Raw genomic sequence first — 6,000 nt, 5'->3', positions numbered from 1 at the left:
TAACATCCAAGATGTTTATTGTTTTAGATAATTCTGGGTAGTGGGATGGAAAACTGCCAAACTGCCGAATAATAAAAACAACAACGAAGAAAAAGAACATGAGACGCATTGAGTAGTTTACTGTCTTTCCGTGATTATAAAACATTTCTCGGGTGAGGGTGTTGTTGTCAATGTGTAAGTGCATGTGTCAAACATCTGTGCAGGTGTGTGTGTGTAAGCAACTAATAAGCTGTTATTATGGATGTGCACAGCTGTTGGGCAGGTCAAAGCAAATTAAGCCTTTGAGTGTTCATTACAGAAAAGCATTTAATAAAGAAAAAACTAACATTTGTACAGCTCCTGATTGCTCCAAACAGCAACTATTATTAATTGCACACAGAACATTTCAAACAAATTCGATTCTCTGATTCAATTGATTGTATTTCTGAAGTAATTCGCAGTATCACAGAGAGCTTCTAACATCCGTTTATCCTGATTTTTGATTCATATCCTAAATGTTTGGTGTTTTGCGTCCATTTAACTTACAATATTGCTTGCAATATTAATTGGTTACATTCTCCAAAAAATTTGACTGATTGAACTCAAAGAATAAGATTTAAAGTCCCATTCACAAAATGTCTTCCCACATAAACACGTTGACTGACTCTCAAAAGTCATGCTATCCCTGGATCACCAGTTCCAGTTTATCAATGCAAATGAAAAAGACAGACGTTTATATTATGCTAACAAAGCAAAACTTAGTTTTGACCCTTTCTCCAAATTTGCTGGATCAGTTGAACTGTGCCGAAGAGAAACTAGATATTTGTTTTTCATTCTTGTCAAGGTCACAATGTGGAGGTTTTGTTTCAGGAATCTATCACGGCCTCCCTGATACACAAACAGATTGCTCTGCCAATCCAACATCACCCACAACCCTTTCTTGGTTATTGTTAATGCCAGACATCGCTATATTGAGAACAATGTCATCCATGCAGATTGCCAGCAGAGCAAGGCATTCAGCTTCATCCCATATTGCTTTGTATTCCCTGTTTCTGACGTCGTTTGACAATGGCCCGAAGGTAGTCCCAATGGCTTGAGCTCAAAAGTAGCACACCTAATATCTCAATTTTAATTATTTCACTCAGGTTATTGGCTCACATAGAACAAGTTGGCTCTGTACGACAATGATAACTCTAGCTAATGAGCTGTCTAGAACACAGAAATGCAACTATGGCCTTCTGCTTGGAGAGGCTAAGTCTTTCAACTACTGTAGGACAGAGATTATAAAGGTTCTCATGACAAGAGTACTGAAATGTTTAAAATTACTCCCCCTTGTTTAAGGTGCCATTTTGTCATCTCAATCCCTGATGATCAAGTTCAATAGTATACAACAAAAAATTATTTAATAATTCTATTCTGAAGCTTCCAAAAATAAATAATGATTGAGACCAGCACTGGACATAGAATAGCATTGAAAATGTACCCAAGCGGTTGGCAAACCAAGTAACGTTGGCTGTAGAATATATTTTAAACATCTAAATTGCTGCAATAGAAAGCCAAAAGTGACTGTGATTGTGTTGCTGTTTTACTCTGATGTTAATACTTCACATTGTGAATTGTTAATGCTACCATTCATTCCCAGTTACAGTTAATGCAGAAACTGGTTCTTTGTTAAATAGTGGCAGACAGATTTATCAGAAATGATTAAAATCCCCCGATTTAACCATGTGTAATTAAACCTAGCCTGATGATAGGTAATAACAAACTCATTTAAATGTGTCTAGGATGCTTGCCATCTGAATTGCACTTGCCACCAGCCACCTGTAAGCCACTGTCATACTCATGGTAACCCCGTTACAGTGGAGTCACTCTCTTAGTGATGGCGTGTAAGTATATGTAAATAGTTTAAATTGCCACTGTAACTTTCCCAACACTTACCATAGCTGCATGTGATTTGTACTAATATGTCATTACTTTTTCCAGAAACCCCTGCAATTCAAAATCTCGGCCAAATGCCACTTGCTTCTGTTTCCATAGATCTGTAGGCCTCGCATTATGGCTGGCATGCAGAGATCGCATCTTAGCTCCTGGCTGACTCTAATTTAGGGACCTTTGTCACAGAGGAGAAGGGCTTCATGCTGGGGATCTGCCGTTGCTGGGTCACTCTGCCAGCCAAACCATGTCAGCCACCCAAACGGCTAATTTGTTGATTTGACCATGAAGCCCTTGAGTCGAAGGATGAATGCCAAATGATACTACCTTCCCTTTGAAGTGCACTACATTTGCCTAGGACCCATAGGGACGGTAGGGAATAGGCTGGGGAAGCAAGCTCAGTATCAGAGGAGTCATCAAGATTTCTATCTTTGCACTTTTAACCCTGTCAGCGTCTCGCTCCAGGGCTGGCCGGAGAATTATTTGTCCCAAATGGCACCCTATTATATATTCTTGCAGTAAATTTGACCTAGGCCATAGGGCTCTGTTCAGAAGCAGTACACTACACAGGGTACCATTTGTAATGCTTTTTCAGGGGTCTCCATCCTTTTCAAGCGTGATTGCTAAAAATGAAACATTTTGCCATCAGCTCATTCATCTCCTTGCTGAAACTCTTCTCTAGGATCTTAGGCTTTTAAAGCTTTCGAAACATCTCTTTCACATTTGATATCTAAAATCTGTTTTAGATTTTCACAAATTATCCTGGTTTGTTTTGGTGTAGGATTTGTTATCTGCTCTTCAAATCGTAAAGGTACAAATATTTAAATATTAATAGCAATTGTGATGTGTTCTGAGGCTATGCCAATGAGGAAATCATATCAGAAGAAAACACATTAACAAGAGAGCGTAAAGTATTTTTATCAACCCACAAAACATTTATCATTAGTGACTGGCTAAACAGAGTGAGAGCTAGACATACCACACTCACATATATACAGACACGGGCAGTGTAGCAGGAAATGAACTCCCCCATGTGTATGTTGTTAGATTTGTCTATCTAAGCCAATAATGGCTCCAAAACAGTTGAGGTAATGTCAGTATTTTGTTCATTAGATTGTAGCAAGGAGTTCACCACCCTTGGACTTTGTTGCAGCAGGAAGACAACATTGATTTAATCAGGAGGTCTTGCCACTCATCAATGCAAAACATTACGGAATATCAAAGTGAAAAATAAAAACTGTAAAGATTTATCTGTAAAGTTAATTACAGACACAAAACTGGATGCATAAACTGAAAATAATTGGTTGCATAAGATTCCATCCCATTTGCTGTGACACACCTGAATGAGCTGTGGTGCAACCAATTGTCTTTAGAAGTCACGTAATAAGTTCAAACGAGTCCACCTGATTGCAATCAAGGCGTTTCACACAATTTCAGATTAAATACATCGACTGGAGGCCCCCCCAGTCTGGCAGGTCCCCTAACATCACAAAAAAACCAAGGAACATTCAAAACAAATACGGAATATGGATCTTCAAAGCCCCAATCAGGGGTAGGACGTAAGAACATTTTCAAGCAACTGCAATACCCTAGAGCACAGAATAGTTTACTATTAAGCAATGTAGAGGAAATGGCACAGTTTGTGAAGAACACACCATCCTCAAAAACTGAATATCTGGGCATAAAGGGCCCTGGTTAGTGAGCCACCAAGTGGCCTGTGGCAACAGTAAAGGAGTTACATTCTTGAGCTGAGAGACACTGTACATACTGCAACAATAGCCCCGGTGATTCACGAAGTTGGCCTACTGTATATGGGACAGTGGCAAGTAAAATGCCATGGTTGAGAAAAAGCAGGTGGCATGTGGGAGACTCTGAGACCAAGCGGAAGAGGATGCAATGGCCTGAGGAGAAAACCCAGTTGAGGTTGGCACGAGACCATTGGAGAAGTTTAATCTTCCAGCGAGACAATGACTCCAAATGTACAGCCAAAGCCACACTGGAGTTGTTTTCAAACACACGGGTCAATGTCCTGGAGGTGCCCTCTCAAAGCCCAGACCTCGATCTAATTGAGAATATGTGGAAAGAGTTGAAAGAAATGGCCTTGTTCAGAAAGATGAAGATGGCATAGAGCAGACTCTTCGTTATGAATTCTGTGTCTACCAAATTGAAACTAAAGCAACTTTAACAGTTTGAAACTTTAACAGTATAGACTTTTTTTCAGTGGCAAAAACACCTAATTAAATCCATTTTGATTTCATACTCTAACACATTATTAAATGTGGAAAAGTCCAAGGAGAGTGAACACTGTTTTTGTGAGATTTCTTCATAAGCCTTTTGTTGGAACACGTGAAAAATGCACTTTCAGAACTGTTTGCCAAGGTAATGATAAGCGGGGTTGGTAGCTACTGGACAACCAGTTGGAGAGCTCTGATTTATGTCGGGTAAAATATAGCCACACTATTGAGAAACTGCTGGGGCTCTGCAATTACGAGCTCTGACTCATCTGACTAAAGGGACATTGAAGTGAATATTCTGATTCTGAGTGAAGATATTCCATTTGGTTCTGAAATATTGGAGATAAGCCCAGTCAATAGTTTCCATTCAACTCATTCCGCCGGAAGCCATTTTGTTCTCTATGGCAAAGCTACAAGGATAACATCAAGCTGTTCAGACTCTTTATTGAAGAGGAGGAGGATAGGACAGGGAGAACGGGAGGGCAACCTTTTATAGGAGAAAAATCTATTCGTTATTACACCAGCGCGGAGCTTTGAAAAGAATCACACCACTGATAGATGGGAAGAGAGGAAAAAAACAGAGAGAAAAGTACAGTGGTTGAAATGGTACTTGAACTTCATGTTCCTTTGTAGATGTTCTTCTTAGAATGATTCAGATGGTTATTTTCAGATTTTTTTTTAATCAAGGAGCATAGAGCAGCAAGTTCATTCACATATGTCCATAGAATAATAGCAGACCCCCATTAATGGCTAGCAGTTTCTGTATACAGAGGTCAACAAACTGTACAGATACAAAGTTTGGTTAACAAGTAACTGTTATATAATATATCATATATATTTTCTTATATATATATTTTTTCCTAAAGTGGAATATTTCTTTCATTCAAAAGGTTGACTCAGCGATATGATGAAGATGCAGAAAGGAATGAGTATAGAGCATCAGTTACCAGAAAGTAGTGAAGACTGTTGAAAAGTGATGCACAACTTTGTCTGTGTTTTTGGACCCCTGACTACCACCCTAATACACTGTGAACAAGATGTGCAGATATTTTGTGCGACTGGGAGAAAGCATCTTCCTTACTGTAACTCCGCATCTGCTGTGCTGCTTGAGGCAACGTCTTTTCACAGAGTCTACCTTTAAATTTTTCAAGAGCATTATACTGTAGACCACAATCACAAAGCCAGCTGTCTAGCAAGTGGTGCCAGTGGCATCTCTTATCTTTAAGTTTCTCTTGTTCGCTCTTGCTTCTCTGCGATCAGAAGGCCTAGTGGGTAAGTCTATTGGGCCAGTAAAAGAAAGTTTGCTTTGTTGATCGTTGCAGCCACTCCACAGCAGGTACCGGATAGTTAAAGATCCAGACATGGTTTCCGTCACGCACGTTTTGCAAAGCTGTTCTGATTATCATCACAGTCCTTGCTCAACCAAGATTTCTAAGCTGGTAAACACTAGCTGAGGAGATTGTATTCCCCAGCTAACAATCACAATTTGGCTCACAGATGCCCATCCTGTCACAAGGACTTCTGCTATTTTGTCGGAAAGGAAACTCTGGCCATCATACACCGGTCCACACTGGGTGTTGTAAGTACACTGTGACCAGCGTTTATACACCTTCCCGTAATGATGCAGCTGTACTGCTAGATATTGACTTAGGCCACTGCGCCCATTCTCAACCTAGACTTTGTATTGACATGTTATTTCAGCACCTTAACCTATAAATGTTGATTAAAAACAAATCTTTATTGTTTGAAACAGCAACTGTAATGTTTGCTAACTGTAATGTTAGCTAACTGTAATTTACTAACTGTAATGTGGAGCTAGCAGTAATTTGCTAAATGTAATTCGGAACTAGCTGTA

The sequence above is a fragment of the Esox lucius genome, chromosome 4, assembly GCF_011004845.1.
Source record: "Esox lucius isolate fEsoLuc1 chromosome 4, fEsoLuc1.pri, whole genome shotgun sequence".
Classification (NCBI taxonomy): domain Eukaryota; kingdom Metazoa; phylum Chordata; class Actinopteri; order Esociformes; family Esocidae; genus Esox; species Esox lucius.
Note: the sequence above shows the minus strand (reverse complement) of the source record.